Genomic DNA, 27,026 nt, shown 5'->3' on the forward strand with positions numbered 1-27,026 from the left:
GAACAGATGGCCATTTATGGGCATGTGCGACGAACCAACGTCAGCTTGTTGGCAAGGTAGAAAAAAACGTTGCAAACGAAGCGTTCAGAGCAGGTTGAAGCCCTGACCTTTGACTTGCAGGCAGCATTTCTACATACGTTCACCTCAAGTTTTGGAGCTTTGACCGTGTTTAACATCCGACATCAGAACAAGATATAAAAACAGAAAACCAGAAAAAAGCAGAGTATGTCTCCTTTAATGTGGGCAGTCAAGCTTTTAAATCCTTTAAAGTAGCTGAAGTGGATCTTTTTCATAACGGATATTTAGATTTGTCTTTGTAAGAAAAGTACAGGTGTTAAATGATCACATTAACAGCGTCTCTGTTCTATTCAAGTGTCCCATTAAACCATGACAGTGTGACAGTGAGCCAGCATGAACAATACGAGCACCCAGAAAACTCCATCAATCATTTTATCAGCTACACCTGTGCTTCTCCTACTTTCCCACTGTTCAAACAGTTTGTGAATGACAACTTTAGGAACAAGAACAACGCCTGTAACCATGGTAACTGTAACATATAAGGCTCAGAATGCTTAGAGGACATAAACATTAAGCATATATGACAGAAACTAGCAAAAATCGTTAGTTTTTGATGACTAAAAGTGTTTTCAAACCTGTGTAAGTTCAGTCTGGTTGAACGGGACTCTGGTTGGTTTTCCTTCTTGTTGTGATTCGTTTCGGCAGATATGAACACAGCAAACGGACCAAAACAACCGCACAGAGACCCTTTAGAGGAAGTCCAGTCACAAACCAATTCTGGAGCGGTTCGTTTATGGTGGGAACATGATCCGACCTCCATCTGACTGACTACATGGCTGCAAGTTTGAGCTGCAGGACCTTCTTCAGGACCTTCTTCCTTCCTTCAGGTGAGGAACGTTCTCACCTGGCTTTTTCTGATGCCTTTTGGTTCACTTAGATTTTTTTTTTCTATGAAAAGAAACTGAACCACAAGTCTACCAAGTCATCCACAGATTCAGACCAGAACAAACAGACTAGAGCTTTAAAAACACCCTGAAACTAAAACTTAATAGTAACCAAATGACTAACGTTTGGGTAAAACTAAGAGTTGTGAAGGAGTTGCTGGTTCCTGCAGTGGTTCTCCATGTTCTATACGTTCTCCTCAATAACGTAACAAACCTGTAGGTTTATGTTCGACCACCAGTTTCATTTCGGAGAATGCTTGTTGGTCAACCACTGCACTAAAAAAACTACCATTTTAATCTGGAAGTACCTTGATGAGAAGAGGGGATAAAAACAGCAGGCTGGGCTGAGATTGACAGGAAGTTGACGTGAAAAATAGGGTTGAGCTGAATACTCGGATGAAACGAGTATCCGGTACGGATAATGGACTTTTTACATCCAAGTAAAATGTGTCAATATCCATACTCATGATGAAGGAAAATCCTCATTGGGTAGCTGTGTCCATGTTAGGGGTGTGCCCAAATACAAATACATTATTCGGTAAAGCACAAATAGTGGTTTTCATTATGAATATTTGTTTCATACAAATATTTAAAAAATGGGAAGGAAAAAAACATGCTAAATACCAGCATGCACATCAGTTACATCGCTATCTCAGTGTCTCTCCTCTGCTCCGCTGTTACGTCTATCAACAGGTCTTAACGAGGGGAGTCACATCCACCTGCTACATGACGCACATTTCCTAATTGGCTAAGAATACTGCGATACCCATGAGCTTCAGCTGCTGTTGCTATAGAGAAGAAGCCAGACAGAGATGTGAATCAGAGCAGTAATGAATTTCAAAACGCTTCGTTGTTTAAGTTTTAAACGAAACGTGACACCACAGATGCTGAGTTCACTCAAAAGTGACCCAGAAATTAAAACTGAACCGACTCATTTTTCTCAACATCCTTTTAATTACTACCTACCGTTAGCAGCACATGTCACCAAATTTGAAGCTCGGTGATTCCCCATCAACATCTTCTCTAGTGAACTTCTACCTCAAAGTTTTAATGTTAACAGGATTGTATCTTCGACTTTTTTATCAAAGAACCAGATATTTTCTGACACAGTTGTTCATCTCTTGTACTGATGATTCAATCAGGAGAGTTTCCCGTAGATCTAAGCTGTCCAAGAGCTCCAACTGTGAGTCACGTTAACATTGTTTACCGGAAAAATGAATGAACTTTTACTACAGGAACCAGTGACGCCTGAAATATCTCCTCTCACTTCACAACTCCATATGCATTATTGTCAAAAAACAAAACAAAAACTAAGACAACGATGGATTTGGCTGAAGGGGGTTTTTGAAGCTGGATGCCAACTTTGCATTAACGCTGAAGACAAATTCATTTTTCATAAGAACAACACGCTTCGACAGGAAGAAAAAGGAGTCTGACGTTGCCATTAGATTTACAATTTTACTCTCCATTGAAACCCAGAAGACTGTAATAACAACAATCTTAACAATAATGAACAGAAAATTATAGCAATGATCGTATCAGAGCTTCACTCTGCCCGTTGAGCTCAGCAGAATAAAAACATCATGTGAGTTCAGCCCACATTTAGCTCTGATCTGACACAACAAGACTACAGAGCATCAGGTTTGGCGCCCGGTTTGACCTCCCTCAGAACTTGATTCTCTTTTGTCTGCCATCATGTCAGGTATTTCCGCCCGTAATCTGTTTGATAGGGACGGTTTCAGAGATCAAAACATGCGCCTGCAGACATCGTCTCTGCTCCTTCCTCGACACTCCCGACGTTCACGCCTGACTGAGCCAGAAAAGCCTCCGGGACAGACGCTCACATCAACGGGATGACAAAGTCCCCCCTATAGAAGCTCTTGAGTTTGAAGGGTAGTCAGGGCGTCGCTGCACAACACGACTCAGGTGTTGTGTGTGAGAGGAACAGTTCAGACGACAGACAGGAGAGTGACCAGACTGGAGGATTCAGTGTTTTAAAATGAAAAGAGGTCTAAATGAAGTCTTTACACTCCGAGACAGTTATCAGTTAACACATGCTAACGAAATCTGCTGGGTTTTTTTTGTGCATCCAAGACATTTAGGATTTAACTTAACCTGTTGAGAGAAATATGAAATATTTGTGCTGTTAAGGATCAATTCCATTGTAACTGGTGTTCTGTTTTTTTTTTTTACGTTAGCTTCCAATATTTTCACGACATGTCAAATGGGCTCCAAACACCAGAAAGTCGATCTTCAAGTATAACACTGTAGTTAAAAGACGTAGGTTTGGTTTTATCTTTTGTAGGGCCATTTTTTTTTTATTGGATGTCCAAAATAAACTGTTGTGTATGTGCACTTGCATGTTCATATACACACACACTGTATTTGGTGATATAACTTGCTTGAAACCAGACTTGTATCATAATTTTTTTTCTCTAATTTCAAACTAATATTTCACATTTTTTTAAAAAAATGCATATAAATCTGAGATTAAAATTACGGTTAGATGAAAATAGATGTATGATAAGGTGAAGGATTCTGCAGCTGTTCGCTTCTTTCAGATCGTTGATTTGGGCAACACAACAGAGACACAACAATACTCAAACACATCTTAAAGGACTAAAACAATAGTCAGGTGCTGTTCAAATGAGTCAAATCAAGTAGATATCTTTCAACGTTACAGTCTTTTTAGTGCCAAAGTCCCTCTTTTTGTTACTATACTTCCACCTGCAGCTCAACAGGGAAACACTGTCTGAGGAAACACAAAGAGGGAATTTGATGCTAAAAAGACTGTAAATGTGTCAGATATCCACTTGATATGACTAACTCAGACTGATGAAGCTGAATAGAAGCTTCACACAGACTTTTAAATGACTGTGTGGACACACTGTGGATTTTATCCTCCATCACTTACACTGAAAGCACATTTGAAGGATCTTTTAATATCCAGTATGAACAGGAGGAATGATTACAGTGAGGAAAACCTGTTTCAATGTTCATATGGACACTTGACTGCTGGTTTAAGACACACTTAAGATATTGTGAACCTGCCATTTTACATATCAGCTAGTCGACAATGCATGATATCCCGCTCTTTCACTTTTTATTATAATAACACACTATTCACAGAAAACACACAAGTGTGGCAGCTCTGCAGAGATCTTACCGGTAACACGATGTGTAGTAAGAATGTAAAAATATTGGTAAGGATGTTCCTGCTGTCTACACCCAAATCTACATCTATGCTATAGGAAGAGTCAAAAATCTTGACACAATTTGAGGACTTTTGGAGCTAAATCCTCTAAATTTTGGGGGGTTTAAATTCAGAACAGCCTTCCAGAAGATGTGACATCTTTGGGTTAGACAGGTGACATTTAATCCTCGTTATTCCGGATACTTGATGTGTTATTTTTCCAGCATTTTTTTTCCTGAACTTCCTTTTGAATTTAAACCAGTTGAGCAGCGTGATGATATTATGTGAGTGCAGCGCGGAAAGACATGATGCTGAATTAATACTGTTGTGATGTGATTTTTTTCTGCTTCAGTGGAACGTCTTCATCACTTTCACCATTTTTAGGAGTTCATCAAGAGGTCAGTCCCAACACGAGTTCCTCATGCAGCCGTGTCGGATTTCAAATTGAAGATACATCTGTCCTGTGCCGAGCAGAGAGGAGACAGGAGATGTTGTCTGCTAGTAATGATCAGTATTAAGAGTGTGAAGGTGGTGATGATGGTGCGTCGTCTCGTTTGGTGTCTGGTTTCTGGCACGCTCAACTACCTTTTATTTACCGCGCAGCCAATCTGACGGAAAAAAAAAAAACCCCCACAACAAACACACGACACACTCGACTGCAACAGTGAACATGACGCGGGCAGACAGTCGATAAACAGCAGCTCAGACGTAACGTTAAAGTAAAGTTGAAGCCGGTGAAGATTTGGGTTTTATTCTGTGTCTGTGAGAGCAACAGGCTGTGTCTTGTACACAAACGAGATTTATTCCTAAAATATCAAATCATCTGTTTGCTAAAGGCTGGGAAACGTTCATATATATGTTTTATATGTTTCTGACGCTCATTAACTCTCACAATCACACACTGATAGTGATAAGCTACCATGCAAGGTGATGATACAACCATTGGGAACAGTTTGGGGTTCAGTATTTTGCCAAAACACCAAAGGACACCTGATTAGTGGACAAACCACTCGACCTCCTGACCACAGCCGCCCCCAGCGTAACGTTAGTTGAATTTACGTTTTCTCTCAACATAACGAGAAAATGTTCTTTGACGTATTCGGCAAGTTGCAAAAATGTTGATGAATGAAATGTTCAGAGACAACGTTGTTCTTTTTTTTCCATCCAAATATCTGCTGATAGTGACTACAGCTATAATAAACTTTTCGAAATGTCAACTTCTCAAATCCATCTGTTCACGTTGGAGCTGAATCAGATCCGAAATATGAGAGTGGACAACGTGAACACACGGAAAAACCTTAGCAACCACCTTAGCAACCAAGGCTACAGAACGGACAGACGTTTATGAGTAGAAGCCCTGACTTTTGACTTGCAGGCAGCATTTCTACATACGTTCACCTCAGGTTTCGGAACTGTTTTTGAACAGTTTTTGACCATGTTTAACGTCCAACATTATAACAGGATATAAATAAAACAAAAAAACAGAAAAAGCAGAATATGTCACCTTTAAGGTTGGGAAAGATCATGGTCGGGTCTCCATCCTCCACCTCCTTCTGACTTCATACCGATATATAAATGTAGCTTCATTCATTAGGAGGAACGTTGCCTGTGAACATAATACAGACAGCAGTTACATTTACCAACACAATGAAATTGGGAAAACAACATTCTCAGTCGTTCTCATAAAGATTTTTGGAAATGTTTGATATTTGCAGCCAATGACGTCATTTGTGTGTCACCTGAAAGAGACGTAATAAACAAAAGAAGAAGAAGAAAGGTTTGTGGTGTGAGAAAAAAGGAGTGCAGTGTTGTCTATCTGTATGTTAGTCGACATATTGGTTGTAACGACTCTGTTTTAATAGGGCAAGAATTTTGATTCTCTTTCAGACTGTATTAAAAAAACATATTGACCGATTGGTTGATTGATTGGTCACAGTGTAACAGCCAGGATGCTTCTTTTGAGTTCAGCCTTTTAAGCTGCTTGTTTGCAGACCTCTGTGCTAAAAAAACTACTATTTTGATCTGGAAGTACCTTGATGAGAAGAGGGGATGAAAACAGCAGGCTGGGCTGAGATTGACAGGAAGTTGACGTGAGAAATAGGGTTGAGCTGAATACTCGGATGAAACGAGTATCCGGTACGGATAATGGACTCTTTACGAGCACAATTAAAATGTGTCAATATCCGTCCTCATTGGGTAGCTGTGTCCACATTAGGGGTGTGTCCGAATACAAACACATAATTTGGCAAAGCACAAATAGTGGGATTTTTTTACGAATATTTGTTTCATACAAATATGTTAAAAATTATTTGTTTTCGGGAAGAAAAAACCTCATGTTAAATACCAGCTTGCAGGTCGGTTACATCACTATCTCAGTGTCTCTCCTCTGCTCCACTCAACGAGAGGAGTCACATCCACCTGCTACATGATGCACATTTCCTTATTTAGACATCACTCCTGGAGTTGGGGGTGTTCCCCAGAGATAAAGCTGAGATACTGACACAAGCAAAGTGCTCCCAAGGGACTCTCCATAACCTGTTGTTCCCCTTCCCCTTTCCACAAAGTTAGGTTGTAAAAAAAATAGACAATAAAAGAAAAGTGCAAAGCAATAATTGCCTTTGAAGTTCCTCCCTACATGTTACACACTGTGCTGTCTCTGTGTTATGGGTGTATAAATAGGTAGAGGTCTGTTTAAAATGAGGTGATGAGTAAAGTTTTATCTCAGTAGTCAGTGCAGTCGTCTATGATCTGGGAGACTCCAGTTAGAGACCTGGTGTGGGGACGTCCTTCATAAGGTAGTTTATTCATGAACACTTATTGTAACATTTTAATTTTCTAAAATTAAAAGTGTAATAAAAACAAAAACAGGATTTTTAAGCCTCTTATATGACACTAGTCTGTAACAGGAAGTAATACCTGTTTTTTTAAATCTACAGTATATAATGATGATATGATTTCATTGGTTCACCGTCATAATTTGTTTTTTTACAATATCCACCAGGGGTGTGCCCGAATACAAATACGTTATTCGGCAAAGCACAAATAGTGGGTTTTCAACGAATATTTGTTTCATACAAATATTTTTTAGAATTATTTGTTTTTGGGAAGAAAAGAACAAAACATGTCAAATAGCAGCGAGCAGGTCAGTTATAATCACTATCTCAGTGTCTCTCCTCTGCTCCGCTGTGACGTCTATCAGCAGGTCTCAATGAGTGGAGTCACATCCACCTGCTACATGACGCACATTTCTTAATTTGGACATCAATTTAATTTTCATCTAAAATTAAAAGCGTAATAAAAACAAAAACAGGATTTCTTTCCACTTTTATTCAAATACAAATAGAAATATAAAATAATTTTGCTGCTGCAACAAATACAGACACAAATACAAATACTGGGTCCAATCAAAGAATGGTTAAATTTTGAAAACATTTGTTAGTCTTTTAGTTGTCGAAACTTAATGACGCACACGATTCATGTCATTCATTCAACTTCTGCAGCAGAAGAAGATTTTCTGGACTGGCAAAAAAAAAAAAAAAAACCCAGTATAAATAATCCAGTTATAGTTTTGTTTCCTTGATGGATGCAGAAAACATCACAGTGACTCGTCAAAGCTCATTTACCTCGATGTAAAGTCAACGCTGCGCCACCGTGTTCGTCCAAACCGTCACAGCTACACAAAGAAAAAACTTAACAAAGAATAAAACTTGACTGTTTCCTGCAGCTGGTTAAACAAACACAGATATGAAACAAAAACTATTATTTCAGAAAAACATCCATTTACATTTGTCTCCTCACATAATCAACGTCAGTCTGGTGCTACGTCGTGTCAGCATTTGTTAAAGCAGTGTGCAACATGCTGCTGATACTCTGCAAAAAAATGATAACAAAAATCAAATTAGCAACGACATTAAAGTAGGTCATAACTCTCTGGAGTCCAGGTTCACTTTGGTTAATATCTGCTGACTTTCTGTACTTTCATTTTTGTCTTTTACGTCCTCTCACCACATACATGGTGTCCTTTTTATTTGCACAAACTCAGTTATAAAGTTTTGTTAATTTCATAAAGTATGAAGCTTCCAGGAGCTCAAATTGTAAGAAAAATGACAAAGACGCCAATAAAAATGTACAAATCTTTAGTTCCAGTTCAAGTAAACAATATTGTTTCACTGTTTATACACACAAATACAACAGAATAATGTGAAATAAAACTGTAATATTGTCTATTTACATGTACAAATAATTTTTGTTTGGTTTTTTTTTCCATTGAAAGTATGCATATGTCACTGTAAAACACTGAAAATATGAATAAATCACAGTTTAATTCACAATGTGAAAACTTCACATCAGCACTTTACACTGGGTTTTCTCAGCTTGTCTTTACATGAGTATTTAAATAAAGTTATGTGAGTATACAGTAAATAAAACAGTAAACAGACTCCAGGGGCTTTACAGTGTATAAAAACATACAGCGTTGTAATATTGTTACAGATATTTGCTTTTAATACTTGTGCTGATACGATACCAGAGATCCAGAACCAGTATCTAAACTTTTTTGCAATATTTTAAAATGTTTTCAGTGTTTTTTTTTGTAACAAAAGAGTCCAAAGTTCTCAAATGTTAAATGTTTTCTTCACACGAGCAGCTCACGAAAACTTTCTCCAAAATAAACTTCAAACTGGCAAAAATGAATCTTTAAATCTTAAAACTGTCTCATCAAAAAAGTAAATATCTGTGGAGAAACTTTGTTCGGCGGCGTGAGAGTGTCGAGGTGTGATACGCTGCCAAACGCGTAGGTGTAGAAGAGTCAGAATCAGATTTTGGAGGTGAGTGTGTCCGGCGTTCAGGGTTATTTTGGTCAGCAGCCTTTTGAGCTTCCGTGTTAAGTGGCGTCTAATCTGCTGCAGAGCTGAAGTTTAAAGGGTGAACGCTCGGGCATCTGACCCCCGTCCCGCTAAACAAAGTCCTTCACAGGTCATTAGCACCATCTTCCACTCTGCTAATCCCGGGCCGGCCTGCGCGGCTCGGCGCTCCGACGGACACCAGTGAGGAGGACCCGAGAGGACGAGGGCCGGAAAAGTCTGGAGATCAGAGAGAGAAAACACAAAAACATGAACAAACCCTCGAAAGCTCTGTGAAAACAGAATTATAAAATGTTAAACTTTTCTAAAATGGGACGAACTGTTAAGTTTTAATTCTGCTGGAATAAAGAGAAACTTCCCTTCCAAAAGATATCCTGTCTTCAAAGTGTTAGCTTAAAATCTCTTTAACTTTATTGTCTTTAAGAGGAATTTTATCTTCGAGCCAAGTTAAAAAAATACAGAACTCACACAGACTTCACCATAAAACACAATAAAATACATAAAACATAATAAAAGTGTGTAAATTTATGTCTAATATCTGCTGAAACCATCCACACGTTACTGTTTTTTTTACAATCAGCTGTTATTTTGATCATGTTTGTAATACTGTAATATTTTTGTATTTCTCTCATCAATCTGCAAACTGTAAGAAAGTGAGAAAGTCTTAAATTTTGCATTTTTGTCATCTTGAAACTCAAAAAGTACAAAAAGTAAAATAAATCCAACAGAAAATAGGTCAAATTTTACTTTAAGTCCCACAGTTTAGCATCAATATTCAGTATATAAACAGTTAATAAATGGTTTATAAGCCGATATAAGAGTTTATTAATGTAAAGTATTTGTAACTTCTCGAGACATATTTTATATTATCACAGCTGTGTTTTACTATATTATCATTAATCATCTGTTTAAACAGCAGCAAACACTTCTGGGTGTCAACAAATACATTAATAAACACTTAATCTGATTAATATTACGTTACAGTGTGTTATAAACCATTTATTAACTGTTTATACACAGATATACAAAGTTTTACACTGTTTCAGATACTGATCAGTTTATGTGGCTGTAACTTTGATCCAGAGCAGAAAAACATCATTAAAGTTAAAATTATGAAGATATATTTAACCATAATATCCAACCAATCCATCTAACCTTTAATAGTACAAACATACAACTGTTGATTCATACTGAGGAATAAAAAATATTCACCTGTCAAATAAGATCAATATAAAGTTACTGTAGTCGTTAACATCATGTTTGAATATTTAGGTTAAATATTATTATTTTGCTAGTTTATTTATTGTCTTATTCCTGTTATTTAATGATCTATTTTTGCACTTTTGACCCGTGTTTGTGCAGGTGTATTAACTAGTATTTTGCATGTGATAACTAACATTTTAAATGTCTCTTTGTGTTAAATGTTGTGTTTTTGCACGGCTACATACACCGACCGGATGTTATTATTATATTATTGCATGAATCTTTTCTTCCTGTTTGTTGTTCTGCATGATTGGTGATCATGAAAACGTTTATTTTGTTCATCATTTCATGTGTTTCACAACATCTTTCCAGTTAAAAATGCACGTCGGCTGTTTTTTATTAATGTTCTTTATAAATAAAGAATGTTGAGACAAAGAGAAGAGACTCTGGTGTCGTCCTCACTGTGTGTTCACACTTACACACGTCTGGCACGTTCACTTGTTTTGTGTGTTTTTTGTTGTTTTTTGTTTTTTTTTTCAAATTCTGGATTCATTTCAGTTTAAGAGCCGAAGTTTCACAGGAAATAAAAATCATCACCTCGCCGTCGCTGCTGGTGAAAGTACACAGAAGGTGAAATATTCCAGTTTACTGAGAAAAACAAACAAAAACAAACAAACACACACAAGATATTTTTCCATCGATGTGAACGAAAAGGAACAATCTGTATTTTTCAAACACTGTTTTATGTCTGAAACGATCCAAGTGTTGAATTAAAACTGATAAAAACAGAATTTAAACGTTTAAACTCTCTGCTCATTAGAGTCAGAATCAATAATCTGATGATGAAAAGTTATTTTCAGACTCTTTCTGGATTATTTATATAAATCCTACTCTGTGGTATTTTTCTATTTGTGCATTATTTCATCTTTACCGGTTGTTTTATTGTCATTTCAGCTTGATTATATGGATATAATATATGATATATGATATATGGATGGATATGAAGTCTAGAGCTGCAATGATTCATCAATTAGTTGCCAACTATTAAAAGAATCTGCAACTATTTTGATAAATGATTAATTGTTTTGAGTCATTTTTTTAAAGAATTAATCATCTTAATTCCAGTTTCTTTAGTCGTGTGTGACAGTAAAGTGAATATCTTTGAGTTGTGGACAAAACAAGACGTCATCTTGAACATTTTTCACCATTTTCTGACATTTTATCCACCAAACAACTAATCTATTAATGGAGAAAATAATCAGTTAGTTGCAGCCTTAATGAGGTCTCATCTAAACATCAGTTAATATAATATCAGCTGTTAAAAATCTGCTTTAGAAGCAACAGCAAAAAAAAAAAAAAAAAAAAAAAAAAAAGGAAAAATACGCAGAATTTGCAGATTTTTCAGAAAAAATTCTCACTGTAAATTTACATGTTGTGATTTGGGGATGTTTTAATATCACATGAAGCAAGTTTGTGTTATTTATGTGCATATAGATAAAAACATTAAAGTATTAGCAGAAACGGGCAGCCTGCCTGTTTGTCAGGAGCTCAGTCAGACGGTCTCGGTGGTGGTGATGTGTTTGTGAAATTACACGACAGCTTGAAGGGTCACATGAGGTTTTTTCACCTGAAGAGGAAAAAAAAAAAAAAAAAAAAATCCCTCAGTTTGATCAAAAACAAGACAAATCCTCCAAACTGGGAGCGACTGAACTGCTGTGAAACAACATTGAACTAGTTTTACAGTGGAAATGATATTTCAAAATAAAAGTAAAACACTGAATCACTGCAAACTTCCTATAAAACATCATGAGCAGGCGGTTTGAAGCAGCAGCAGCAGGAGTTCATCGTCTTCTTCAGCTTCTTCATCATTAACACACAGACAGACAGACAGACAGACGTTAATAGCATGTGTCACATCATGTAATCTCCATGTTTGTTTGTTGTTTATGATTGACGTCTGCAGAGCTGTAAACACCCGGATGGATGTGCAGCTTTTTAAAGATGTGAAACCCAAGAGAGAGGAGAGGAGAGGAGGTGAAAAGAGGACAACAGCAAAAGATTACAGGTAAGAAAACACGTCTACGCTTCTCAAAATACTCCTAAAAAGAGGATTTTTATCCTGTAGGGAGACAAAAAAATGGGTTTTTGTTGATCAAATGTCAGGATTAGAAGATATTTTCACTTGTTTTCTTCCTTTTTTTTCCACTGCAAAGAGTCTGTGTCTCATTTTAGCTCATTTAGTAATTTGAAAATGTCCAAAACATCCACAACTTCCTCGAGAGACCCGCCCTTCCCCGAAAACAAACACTAAATACACTAACCAGTATCAAAATCAGATCATCTGTCTTGTTTTTTAGGAGGAAAAATAATCTTAAATGTTTTTTTTAAATGATGTAAGTGAAGTTTATCTGCCTTTCTGGATCAGGAGGAGCGCTTCATTTGTTACAGAAAAGTCGCTGAAAATGGATGAAAATGGTTCCAAAATGGTGAGAACAACAGGACAGGAAATGGTTAATAGTAGGAAAATTCTTCATGCTTCTGCTGCCAAATATTCATCTTCCAAACGCCAGTTAAAGTATCTGCCTGCAGGGTGAGACTGAGATGGTTTCAGCTGATTTTTGTTGCCGTGTAGAGTTTGTTGTCTGAATCACGCACGCACATCTTGTTTTACAGCAGTAAAAAAAATATTCTGACAAACGTTGAAACTGTTTTCATGCAACAGCTGGAAACACGATCAGAAGCAGCAGGAAGTTTGATGCAGAGAACTATCAACCTGTTTTTATATAAAAAAAAATGTTTTTAACAGCAGAGCAGGACTGGAGGAGACACTAACTCATCACTTGTTGTCTAAATTTACAGAGATTTGTCAGGATGGTGGTAATTTCCCACCCTGCTAACAGTCAGTGAATGTCACACAGTCAGTAAAAGCTGATATTGGTAGTTTATTGAATATTAAATCATCTTTTATATGATGAATTAAAACAAATGATCCTCAAAACACTTAAAACCACAACTATGACATGTGTACATTTAATTTCCACAGTTAATTCTTTTAATTTTTGTACATTAATATGAATTTTAATGAGTTAATCTGAGTTTCATTGTATCGTTTTTGGCTTTTTAGGAAAAGTTTAAAATACACAAAAGCTCCTAAATGTCATCTGTCAACCGTTAAATCCCTGAAATGCAAATTTTAACCTTTTTCTTCTGCACTCAGCTTTTCCCTCCTCCATGTTTGTGTTTGTGTTTGTGTGTTTTTGGTTTTGTTTTTTTCTGTAAAGCTGCTGTTGTTTTAGTGGGCGGAGTCTGATGCTTCACATCCTGCAGACGACCAGTCGGTTAGTTTCAAACAGACACTAAAGTGACTCATAGCTGCCAAATATAAATATAAATATAAATATAAATATAAATACAGTAATACTGAGCAGCGATTATTGTAAATAAAATATAAATATGTGTGTTTATGTTGAATTTTGCAAATCTTGCCAAAAATTGAGAGAAATGTTAACATCTAAACAGTAAAACATGAAAAATATTTAAAATTAATAAACAATTTAATTTTCCATCATCGTTTGTGGCAATAATGTGACTAATAAGATACAAATTATGAATATTTATATGTATTTGTTCTGTTTTTATCAGTTAAATGTCTCATTCATCGATATGATGAGGTGGTGAAATCATCTAAATATATATTTAATAAATATAAATCATATTTCCTTTGCAGCTGCAGCTTTTGTTTTAGTTCTGAGTTGAATTTAAAACATTAAATGTGAAATTAATTTGCAGCAAAAATACATTTCAGTTGCAAAAATGCAAAAAAAACTGTGCAAATACATGGAAAATACAAAAATTTGCTGTTTTACATTCACAAATGTTTCAATGTGACACTTTAAATGAATTTATCTTATTTGTGTAAAAGAAAAATGTGCAAAAGCTGCAAAACATTTAAATTTAACTTATTTATTCATCTTAAAAATGACCGAACTTTATAAGAAGTCAGAAGAAACTAAATCATTGATTCAAAATACATTTCAAACATATAAATCTGGCTTTGAAAATGTAAATAAAAAGCTTTTAAATCTTTAAATATAAAGAAATAAAGACACAATGAATGACAGACTTCACATGTCTGTAAATAGAATATAACTTTTAACATTTTGCTTTTAATAAATTAACATAAAATGATCTTTAAAGGAACATTACGCTTCATGTTTTTGTTTCCTCTGCGTCCACACAGAGAGAAATATTTACTGCAGAGCTGATAATCTGAGAGCCGGAGTCGCCCGACGACTGAAGCAGCATTTTAGACTTTAATGCAACCAGGAGGAATGTAGACCAACACTAACCCTCCCCTCCCCCCCCATCACACACACACACACACACACACACACACACACACACACACACGCAGCAGCTTTAACCCTGTGAAGACGCATCTTTAAATAACTCAACGCTGCTTATTCTTCTGCTCTTATGAACGACTCATCAATCACAACACAAGAAGAAGAAACAAGCAGACGTGATCAACTACAAACATACTTTATATTGTTATTTATTGGAGGGAAAAGCATGAAATCTCATAAATTCTTTGATTACTACTATATTATGTGGTGCAAACATTTCAAACTGCATATAAATGTTAATAAAATTGCCTTGATGATCTCTTGTATGCAAACATTCCTCAATATAAAGTCAAGATCTCCTTTAAATCTCCTTTAATTCAGCAGATTAGACGACCGGCTGCTCAAATCAACTTTAATTGAAGTCATTCAAACCTTTAATCGTGAACTTTTAAGGGTCAGATTCTCTTGTTTTTGCCTCTTAAAGTTGCTGATTTGCATCTTTTATGTAAATATTAAAATATTAAAGGGCTCATATGGTGTAAAATTCAAAGGTTTTCTTGGCTAAAGTAAAAAGGTTCAATGTGTGTTTGTGTCGGTCTGAAGCAGTTTTGACACATCAGAGAGGTTTCGTTCTGTCAGACTGAACGTTTGACGGTTTGTGACTCGTCGGTAAGGAAACGTTTTGAGTGTTGGATGTATTTTGGCAGCGTCTGACAGGCCTGCGTGTCCCGCTTTAAGGCCATCATCATCATCATCGACTTCGGTCGGAGCCAAAAAAAAAAAAAAAAATGCTGCAAAACTGTGCTGCAGTATTTTCAAACAAACAACGCAGGAAGTGAAAAGGAAGGGAGAAAAAAAAAAAAAAAGAGCTCTGACCCGGCTCGCTGCGGCGCCCGGCGCACACCCCGCCCCCCGGTGAAGATCGCGTGCAGAATCCAGGCAACCCAGAGCGTGCTGGGGGAGCGCTCGCTCACTCGCTCGCTCGCTCACCGCTTGCTGCTGCACACCCAGGCGACGTGACCTTCCCCTTCCCTTCCCTTCCCTTCGTCAAACAGCCCAGCGATGCGGGGGCTGCCCGACTCACTGAGCATGCTCAGTAGCATCCGCAGCGTTTCGTGACAACACTAATAGTCTGCATGGATCACTGGCACGCAGAGTCACTTCTAATTAGAAATATCTCAATCTTCCACCAGGGTTTTATGTTTTTTTTTCCTCTCGTAGTGCGACGGCATCTGAGTGGCTCGCCGAGGTGCCAGTTTCCTCGCCGACTCCGCCCCCCCTCCCTCCCTCCCTCCTCCTCGCCTCTTAACCTCCCTTCGCTTCCTGCTCGGTCAGAAGGCCAGCCTTCACGCCTCCTCCTCCTCCTCCTCCCCCCCTTCTGGTTTCTACTCATGAAACAAGAAAATAAAGGAGGGGAGGAAGAGGGGGGGGGGGGGCATCCCCGACTCGCTCTTCATCCTCACCTCGTGGCTTCACGCTCTATTATGTATGCATGCTTTCATCTCTGCTGCCGTGTTCGGACGTTCTTCTTCTTCTACCTTTCAACCATCTGCTGCTCTGAAGCTGCTTTTTCATGGAAAAATCGCTGCACGTTTTTTCCAGATGTACAGTAAAAGGCGCAGTCGCTCGCCATCCTCCCCCCCCCCCGCTGACCCACCTCTGAGAGATGTCGGCCATTTCTAACCCACTTTCCTGCCCAACCGCCCCCCCCCCCCTCCTCTGACTGAGCGTTGGGCTCTGCAGAGCTAAGCTGCCGCTGTGCCGGGACGTAGCAGGGGGTCGAATTCGGAGGGGAGGTGGAAAGTGATGGATGTCACCCAACCAGCTCAGATTATAACCGGTAGCTCGTCCAGTAATTGACTTTATTTACGAGAGGAAGGAAACGACTTATCCTCTTTTTGAACTCTTGAGTCGTTCGGCTCATTTGACAGAGAGGAAGAAGCTCTTTTCTCTCTTTTCTCTCTTTTCAGAACCACTTTCGTTTGTTCTTTTTGTTCTGATATAATCTTTCGCTGACACTCGCCTCTAAAGCGACCTGCAGCCAGTCACAAAAGCACACAAAGAAGCTTTAACCTGCAGGTCTCTGGCCTTTACAACTACGAGGTCAAAGGTCACAGCCTGACAATAGGTGAAAAGCTGGACGAGGAAGACCTGGCTTTTTTTTTTTTTTTAGATGTTTCAGTTTGGTTGAAATTGACGGTAAAAGTTTAGCGGACTGTCTCTGAAAGAGGCAGGAAGAGTTCAGGAGGGAAGGTGAGAGCGGATCGGACTGACGGAGCTCAGACAGACAGACAGACAGACAGACAGACAGCGAGGACGAAAGAGACAAGAAAAGAGACGAAAACATGGAGTCAGAGAGACGGGCGGTCAGTCAAGCAGACGGACGGACAGACAGGTGCGAACAGACTGGTAGAAAAAAAGGACGGAGAGATTTAAAGAGGCAGACGGACGGAGAGACAGGTAAAGACTCAGTTCAATCTGCACAGTTTAGCCTGGAAATCAGAGCCGAAGCACCACCCAGCTGTTGTTACTGGGTTCTGACCACATGCTGCACTGGGTGACATGTTCCTTCATCATCATCATCAACACACACACACACACACCGTCCTGCTGCCAGAAACACTCACTAGAGCACCAAACGTGGATTCATCCACCGCTGAAAATAGTTCCCAAGAAAACTACAAATGAAACGACAGATGTGTGAGCTACAAACAGAGGAAGGGGGAAAGTGTTGAGACACGTCGTTGGTTTTGGATCAATAAAGCTGCAACGACTAGTCGATTATTTAATTAGTCGCCAACTATTAACATTAACGTCATTATCATTTGTCTCTTATTCTCTGATTCAGCTTCTTAAATGTGAATATTTTCTGGTTTCTTACTGACAGTAAACTGAAGAACTTTGACTTAATAAAACAAAACATTTGAAGACGTTGTCTTGGAACAAACGATCGATACTTTTCACCGTTTTCTGACACAAATAGACCAAACAACTAATTGATTAATCCTGAAAATAATCAACAGATGAATCCATAATGAAACTTTATCCTTTCATTTCTTTTTGATTGGTGAGTTTGTGGGTGAAGCCAAACGAACAGAAACATCAGGCAGCAGCTCTGAGTTTCATACATCACTACTAATTTGCATATTTTATTACCAAATAAAAAATAAAACTGTTTTTGTTGAGTTAAATTCATGAACACAGATTTGGTCCAAACAACATGAATCTGCATCTATTCTGATGAATCATTGAAGTCTTTTAAAATAAAAAGACAAACATTTTATATAATGATTTGTTGTTTTTCTCTGTTTTATATCGTTGTAACCTGAATATCTTTGGTTTTGGACTGTTAGTCAGAAAAAACAAGACGTTTGAAGGCGTCACCTTGATGAGCAAACTATTAATGAATCGATTAACAGATGATAGAAAGCGATCGATCACTGCAGCAGCAGATTGTTTCATTTCCTGAGTTCACACAGTCTTACAAAAGACTGATTCTTCCTTTTTTATAAAACTACGTATGAATTTATAGTGAGATCAGGCCTGAAAAGGAGGTGAGGTAGGAAGAGGAAGAGGAGGAAGAGGAGGAGGAGGGGAAACAGGGAGAAGATGTGAAGAGGAGAGATGGAGGAGAAGGTGGAGGATGGTAGAGAGCATCTAGCAGCAGGAGGTGGGCGGTGGTCAGGATGAGATGGAGGAGGGGGAGCAGAGAGGCATGAGGAAGAAGGAGAACAGGAGGAAGAGGAAGAGGAGGAGGAGGAGAGGCTGGCAGAGAAACAGAATAAAGGTGTAGTTTCAGTCAGGAGGAGGTGGTTTAACGTTGCTGTAGAGTCAGACAGACAACGTTGGTTTCATTAAAGTCTTCCTCCGCTCAAAATCAGGTCTCTCTTCTTCTTCCTTCACTCAGACGTTTCTTTGTTTCACTTTCATCTGCTGACGGAGGAAAGTTTCTCTGAGTTCACCTTAAATCTCAGTTTAACACGTGTACCTGCTGTACCAGCAGGATTTGTGACATCACAAACTAATTGGGAGCCAATCCCAGTCCGGTATTCAACTTACACAACCGTGAAATGGAAACTTGAAGCTTCCAGAACACGAACACGTCACAGAGAAGAAGAAGAGACATCTGGTGTTCAGCTCTTTGAAATGAACGAGATGGTTTTATTTGAAGGGTTTTAATGAGGTTGTTTCACTTTTTTTTTGTGGAAAAAGCATCAGATTCAAACTATATTTCACAGCAGAGTACTTTAACCTATATTAAAACATGTCTGTCCCAGTGGTGTAGGATCATAAACTGGTTTTACTGGGACGACACATAACCACAACACCCACAGTCTGAGGATCTTTGTATCACACCAGTGTTTCATGTCTCCCTCTACACTCTCATCTGTCAAATAAAAACCAGAAGGCCAAAAAAAATAAAAAATAAAAATCACACAGTCACATCAGAAAATGTGTTTTGTCATGTTGGAATAAAAAACTGAGCAGAAGGAGGGAAACACAGGAGGAGGAGGAGGAAGAGGAGGAGGAGGAAGAGGAGGAGGAGGAGGAGGCAACGTGTCTCCTGGAAATTACGTTTATTATAAAGTTTGTGGTAAATGAATGATTGCTGGTTATGTTGAGTGTTTGATTAAAGGAGCAGTTACATTTATTAACATTTATTAACCTTTTTTTTTCTTTTCTTGTTATAAAGTAAAAACTTTATGTATTTATGTGATAAAGTATCATTACGGTAAATTAGAATATTGCAGTAAAGAAAAGAAAAGTACCGTAAATCCTGTAATACAGGGGGAAACACACTTTACTCCATCCTGTCTGATACTAATGTTGTTTCTTTTCTTTTCTTGTTTTTTTGGTTGAATATTGATGTGTTTCAGTGTGGTTATGATCTGTATGAATACATGTCAGTGTTTGGATGTAAACATGTAAAATGTGAGTTTTCTGAATGTTTTCTGTGTGAAAACAACACAGATGTGTCACAGTTTGCTCCATAGTTGTTGTTGTTGAAGACTTTTGAAGACTCAGTATAGAAAAATGCAGGTAACCAATCAGAAAAGACCAAGATCTTCCCTCTAACCTCAACTCAGAGCTGTGAGCGACTAAACACGACCGTAAAGATGTTTAATGATGCTTCAGTTGTTATGAGAGGCTGATGTATCGCAAGAGTGCAAATTATAAGAAAACAAAAGAAGCAAACATCCTCCTCTTGATGAAAACATGATGAAGGAAGAATTATATTTCCTCTTAAATATGTAGTTGTATATGAACTTCATTTGTAGGTGACAGAGTTGAAGAAGAAGAAGAAGAGACAGAGAGGAAGAGGAGACAAGTGAAGAAGAAATACCAGACACGTTAAAGCTGCTGAATTTCTCTCGACGTAACGAGAAAATGTTGAAAGAAGAGAGACATGACGACAGGAGGAGGATGAAAGATGTGGAGGAGGAGGAGGAGGAGGAAGAGGAGGCGAATAAAAAGATGTTAGTGAAGCTATGGAGCTCCAGCAGGAAGAGGCCAGACGGGGGGGGTCAACACAGATAAACACTAAAACCTGCTGGGGTTAAACAGGGCGTGGCCTGTTTGACCTCTTTCCTCACCTCCTCCTCCTCCTCCTCCTCCTCCTCCTCCTCCTCCTCCCCCTCTCTCTCCAGCACCAGGCTCTCATGGGAACCAGAAGCAGCATCCAATAAGGATCTAGTGGAAACCAGGCTGTGAGCCAATGAGAAGGCCAGAAACCACACGATCATCCCTCCTCCTCCTCCTCCTCCTCCTCCTCCCTCCATTCTTCCTCTTCTTTCCTCCTCTTGTTCTTCTTCGGTGTATTTCAGCGTCAGCAGAGGCCCTTTGCGTGACCATTAATCACCTCTGAGGGTGAAGCGACGCCTCCGCCGCCACTGCCGCCGCGGCAGCTCTGATCAGCTGATCCACTCAGCTCGGCTCGTTGGTTAATAATGCAGCAGCCAGGTGTTTTTAGGGCCGAGAGAACATCCACTCGGCCTCTACGGGAGTCGCTGTCTGACAGGGGTCAAAGGTCAAGACCGGAGCTTAGACGCCGTAGTAAACAAAATGACTGTAAATGTTAGTAGAGCAGCTTCAGAAGCAGAGAGCAGAGAGATAGAAAAAAAAAAAGACTTTAAAATGTATTTATCCTTTGTTTTGATCTGCTGGGTTTTTATACTTTCAGCTTTACTTAAAGGGACAGAACAACATTTATCCACATGGTATCACTGGAAACCAGTCTGTAAAACACTCCTCTGTGTGTTTTAGGATCCTGATTCCCTTCTTTTCTATTTATAAGACTTTTTTTTTGAGTCGTATAATCCTTCAACAGTCGAGTCTGCAGTGCTGGAAAGTAGCAAGTACGACTACTTTATACTTCCACTCCACTATATGTCAGAGGGAAATATTGTACTTTCTACTCCACTACATTTATTTGACAGCTTTAGAGACAGTCAGCTCATATCAATTAAGAACTAAATCACAAGATTTTTCAGTCAACTGTAAATGTGATACATTAACAACGTTGGAAAGTAACTAAGTACATTTATAAGCATTGTACTTAAGAACAGTTTTGAGGTTCTTGTACGTTACTTGAGTATTTCCATGTGATGCTACTTTCTACATTTCAGAGGGAAATATTGTACTTTCTACTCCACTACATTTATTTGACAGCTTTAGTTACTTTTCAGATGAAGATTTGACACAATGGATAATATAACAAGCTTTTAAAATACAACACATTGTTAAAGATGAAACCAGTGGTTTCCAACCTTTTTGTCTTTTGACGTCTTACAAAAAGCAGTGTGTAGTCGGGGTCACATTTCACATGTCTATGAGTTGTTAACAGCTCCACCAAATAGTGATTTTTCCCTCTAAACTTCTCACATGCTTTCATTTCAATAAATGTTTGTTTTTTCTCTCCTCACGTCTCCTCTTTAACTGCATTATTGTTCACTGGTGACGTAACACTGATGGAAATTAATGCACAATACAAACAGGAGTCTATAAACAGATGAGTGGAAGGAAAATGGCTGCCGGGAACATCCTGTGTTTGAAATGGTTTGTAGTTGAGCAGCTAAAACCTGCAGAATGCTCCTTTAATAAAAAATACAATTCAAACTTCAACTTTTACTGTAAAGAATTGAATAAAATAAAATTCTTCTTATTGTCTATTTTATTAGTGTGTAAAAGCAACAACATGAGATCCTAAAAATATATTATCATTATTATTATTATTATTATTATTATTATTATTATTATTATTATTATTATTACGTTTGAATAAGTGAGATAAAAAGAAGTTCTACATAATAATAATAATAATAATAATAATAATAATAATATATTTACATATTGTTTTGACTTTTTAATGTGTTTCTATGTGTGAACAACTTAAAAATGTTTGCCTCATAATTTTAAACTACAGGATATAATATTACATTATATACGTTTCTAATGTAATCTAATTCTAATGTATTTTCAGAATAAAATACTATAAATAAAACTGTTTATTTTATAGTTTTGACACATCTGGAACTTTTTCTTTTAAAACTTTATTTTTTTTACACATGAATCTGTGAATCTGAGATGCAGCAATAAACATGTTTATTTGTTTATTTCGACATAAATATCTTGTTTTCTGATTATCAGTAAATCAGCGGAGAAAAGAAAACTGGTGTAAAACTGATCAGATGTGCGAGACAGTCGAGACTTCACCTTAAAGCTCCTCTATGTTTATATATCTATATATCTATACATATATACATATATATCTATAATATCTCTGTATGTTCCAGGTTTGGTTTCATGCTGTTTGTTCATTTTATGATCATTTCTTTTTAATTTCTCTTCATTTAACTCTTTTCGTGTTGTTTGATTTACACAAAACGATTTAATATTATTGTATGTATTTCCGCTGTTCTGCCTCATTAGAATAAAACAACTATTTCTACTTTTAAAAGTTAAATGAAAAATAAAAATCTTATTTTTTTATAAACATTTAACAGACGACGTGAACTTTAACCAACCGAAAAGCAGCAGAGTGAAGTTTTCATGAAGTTTCTACTAGAATAATATTTAAAAACATTTCATTAACTAATCATTTAAAATGACGGAAAAAACTTCAGATGACAGACGAAACACCTGCAGGTTTATGTGTTTTATAGGCACGTGCGGGTCAGATTCACTGAATGTCTGAAGAAAAAAACGCAGAAATAACATTTAACTTTATAAATTCTGCTTTATTCATCAGTCATCGAAATAAAATATAAATTATTTGCGCTTTAAACTCAAAACTTAACGTTTCCCAATGATGGAAATATTCTAATAGTGAAGAAGAAATGACTCATCATCATCATCATCATCATCATCATCATCACAACTCTGGGCGGGTAAGAGAGGAAATAAATGCGACTTTTTTCCTTTTAAAATAATTATCTCACCGACAAACACGAGTTCAGATTTGATTCTGTTTTAATATCTGATGATAAAAACACACATGACGGGATTTTCAGTTTAAACTGACAAACACAAACCACCCGGGACTGATTCTTCTTCTGCTGTCTGATTACTGAGAGATTAAACTACACAATAAAGTCTCAGGGTGGAAAAAAAAAACAAAAACCTGGTATTTTTAGATTTTAATCAACAACATAATACTTTTAGAGTTGTTTTTTTTTCTTTCTTGCAGAGCACGAGCGCAGAGATGTTATTCATGGTTTGATTATTTTATTCACAAACAGACGCAGGAAAAGTCTTTGTTTAAGCTTCTAATAAATATAACTTGAAATAAATCATTTATAACATCAGATTCATAATGTTTTAATGTGTTTCCAGCTGGTAAAATAAAACTTTATAAAAGAAAGTCAGATAAACTTCATTTAAAGCCTAAATAACAGCTGAGAGAAAACATTAACATTATTCTAAAATTATACATTTACTGTCATTTACATGTTTTATATGTGAATAAAATTAACTTCACTTAAATTGTTCATATTAAAAATATAACAATAGTTAGAAATAGTTTAAAAAGTACAAAACTCATTATTCTATTTCAATTAACAAACAGGTTAAAACAGTGAAATAAGGCCTCGATCTACATTTATTTTTCAAATGTGAAACAAATATTTTCATCTGGAAGGACAGTTTTTTTTAAAAAAGGTAAAAAAAAAAAAAAAAAACATTTTTATTTATAAAGCATTTTCAAAATAAAACTTACAAAGTGTTTCAGATGAAAAGCTTTTAATGTGAAATATCGAGCTGCAGCGATTAATCTATAGAAAGAAAAATAACTGGCAACTATTTTGATATATTGATCTGTTTTTTTTAAGTAAAAAGACAATAAAAATGATAGTTTCAGGTTCTTAAATTGGAGAATTTGCTGTTTTTCTTTCTGTTGAATTATAGTGAAATGAATAAATTCACTATTCACTATATAATTTCACACTGAAATACAAGAAAATTAGAAATTTACTGACGGCCATTTTTTTTTTTTTTGCAATTTTCTTGATGTTTTATTGGCAAAATGATTTGTGGATTAACAGGAAAAATTGATTAATCAATTAAATAATTATTGAAAATAATAGTTAGTTGCAGGCCTGAAGTTAATATATTTAAAAAAATAAGAAAAGAGCTTCAGATGAAAAGTATTTACAGGAGTGTGAAACATGAAACAGGCGATTTAAGATCATAATAAAAAGTTCAGGGTTAAACTTTATATATATATATATATATATATATATATATATATATATATATAATATGTGAGTGTGTGTGTGTGTGTGTGTGTGTGTGTGTTCTCTCATGTTGTGTGTGTTATATTGCGTAGGAGGCGTCTGACTGTTGGCTGCTGGTAACGTTGGCGCTCGTGTCACTGAAGCTTATTTTAGTGTCACTGTAGATAAAAACAACATCAGCTTTACGCCCAAACTGTGAAACGTTGGTGAAAACGAGAAGATAATTAGGCAGAAAAAAAAAAAAGAAAAAAAAAGCAGCAGTGACCAGCGGCCGTTTTTACTCACATCTGATTTCTTCTTTCTGAGCTCAGTGAGATCTGAGCAGACGCCTCAGGCTGCACTTTACAGTTTGAGACAAAAACACACTAAATAAAACAACCTGTTATCAAAACAGGACTCACATTTAGCTGCTGGTCTGACAGTCAGTGAAATCAATATGTGCAAACATGAGCCGGTTTTCTGCCCACAGCCATGACACTAATCTGTGATGTCATCAGGGTGGCATTTATCCAATCCGACCCCGAGGACTGATATGGTAAATACTACCATCCATCCATCCATCCATCAGTGATCCTACAGCAGGAGCTTACAACTAAACAAAAGCAGCTGCAGAACTCATCTTTATTCAGGAGTGACGGGTAGAGTTCGCTGCACTTCCACGCCAAAAACACGTGAACCCGTGATGAATCCGTACGTGACAGCTGAACATGTGGTTTCCTCCCAGCGTCGGTCTGTGATTAGTTATCGGCCTCCACGCTTCTGGTTTCAGGTTCTCCACCTGTTGTTGTTGTTCCAAAACGAATGATGAAGATGAAAAATGAAGTTTCCGAAACTTGAGGTGAACGTATGTAGAAATGCTGCCTGCAAGTCAAAAGTCAGGGCTTCGAGCTGCTCTGAAAACTTAGTTTGCAACTTTTTTTTCTACCTTACGGACGAGCTGACGTCGTCTTATTGCTCATAAACAGCCGTCAGTTCTGTAGCCTTGGTTGCTAAGGTGGTTGCTAAGGTTTTTCCTCATATTTCAGATGTGATTCAGCTGTAAGGATGGATTTGAGGAGTTGACGTTTGGAGTAAAAAAGGAGAAAAAGAAGTGAAATCCTGCCGCTATAGTTTGTTTACGAAGCTTCCTGAAAGCTGACCAATCAGAACAGAGTGAGAGACGGGATGTAAAACGGCCTGTTTCAGACAGAGGCTGAACTGAGGGGCTGCATAAAGGGCCGCTATAAGTTTTTAAACTGTTATAAAAGATATTCCAGAATATAAATAATCACCTGGACGATGTGCAGCTTCACTCGGACTCACCTGAGCGCTCCCGTGTCGTTGGGAAACAGCAGAAGAGCCTTCAGTTTATAAAGGACTCCCTACGCAGCATCATACTGGATGTTTGTTGACCATCGACTTGAGGTTGCGCCCGGTGCCAACACACGGGCTTACAGGTCACTAATGTTAGGCACTACTGAGGGATAAACGCTCTGTAATAACCTCCAAAGCAGATATAGAACAACAGCTCTTCAGCTTTGTGAAGCTGTAACGGAGGAGACAGATTTAAAGCACAGTGTGTGTGTGTGTGACAAACAAAACAAAGACAGCAAAAATGTCTTTACGTCTGCTTATAAGTGCATTAAACTATGTATTAAATGTTTATATGGTCCTTATTAATGCTGAATATGGGTGATAAAGTAACTTGAGTTTTTTAGAATAGAGATTAGGAGTTAGCTGGCCATGTAAGAAGATGACCGATTAATTTTCTAATCTTGCCTACAATGCTCTGATTGGTCGACGTTTTCATCCTCCAACCAGGTAAACATCTGACAACGAGCACCCGCACCTGCTTCCATCACTGGACAAAGCTGAGATGCGGACAGGAAGCTTGGAGCAAAGCCGCTGATTCAGAACAAAGTACTTCTGATACACAATGTTTAATAGATACTGATCAGCCAATCAGAAACAGGCCGCCTACACGGAGCCACCCAATCACAGGAGGAGGCTCCGACTGCAGACCCTCAACTCGCCGTCGCTAACGACACAAGAGGTTTATGTTGTCAAGTTTCATTCATGTGGATATATTATGTTAACCATCTGTTTCACGTGGTTTTATAGGCCTAACGTCCTCTCAGCTTTATCTGACTTAATGTCAACCAGGTTGTGTTTTTTTCTTTAATTTAGCAAAACACAACAAGAACAAATATTTATTTTTTTTACATAACAAAAACATTACAATAATTCTCATAAAGAGTAGTAAAATAAAGCTTATAATTCTTGCAATTTTCTATATTTTTCTTCTTGTCAACTAATCTCATGTTTGGATCCAAACCAACAATGAACTGATCCTCAAAGCCTGATATATCTTATTCCTCCGTTGTTGTCCAGAAACTAATTAAAACTAATTAAACTAATTATAAACACGTCAGTGAGTCACACCGCTGCACTGGGTGACATGTCCCTTCATCATGAAGAGTTTGGTCACGTTAGTTTGTTTAGAAACGGCTCCAAAGACTAATAACAGCATCATGTTTTCAGTCTCTGGAGAGTAGTTCTGTGTCAGGAGGCTACTGAGCATGTGCAAGGATGCGGTTCTGTTTATTATAAACACTCACCATTTTTTCAGGCTTGTCGTATTTATCAGACACAGACGTTGTGATATGTAGCACAACAAGCTAACGAAGCTGTAAACAGAACCACGTTCCTGCACATGCTCAGTAGCGTCTGCCTTACACAGAACTACTGTC

At 37.5% G+C, this 27,026-nt stretch overlaps 2 long non-coding RNA genes across 4 annotated transcripts; one reads left to right on the top strand and one right to left on the bottom strand.

Annotated features, from left to right (window-relative positions):
- The first annotated feature begins 802 nt into the window (after positions 1-802).
- LOC122996681 lies at positions 803-26,548 on the top strand. 3 transcript variants are annotated; one of them, XR_006407052.1, is made up of 4 exons: positions 803-905; positions 12,184-12,285; positions 13,502-13,558; positions 14,461-15,316. It is a non-coding gene; the product is annotated as an uncharacterized LOC122996681 (long non-coding RNA). The 3 variants fall into 3 exon arrangements; XR_006407053.1 differs by lacking the exons at positions 13,502-13,558; positions 14,461-15,316 and adding an exon at positions 26,098-26,548; XR_006407051.1 differs by having other exon boundaries at positions 12,184-13,558.
- Positions 8,749-25,422, bottom strand: LOC122996692. The gene is made up of 2 exons (XR_006407064.1): positions 24,583-25,422; positions 8,749-9,236 (listed from the first exon to the last, which is right to left on the bottom strand). It is a non-coding gene; the product is annotated as an uncharacterized LOC122996692 (long non-coding RNA).
- Positions 26,549-27,026: the final 478 nt, after the last annotated feature.

Source organism: Thunnus albacares, chromosome 14, assembly GCF_914725855.1.
Source record: "Thunnus albacares chromosome 14, fThuAlb1.1, whole genome shotgun sequence".
NCBI lineage: Eukaryota > Metazoa > Chordata > Actinopteri > Scombriformes > Scombridae > Thunnus > Thunnus albacares.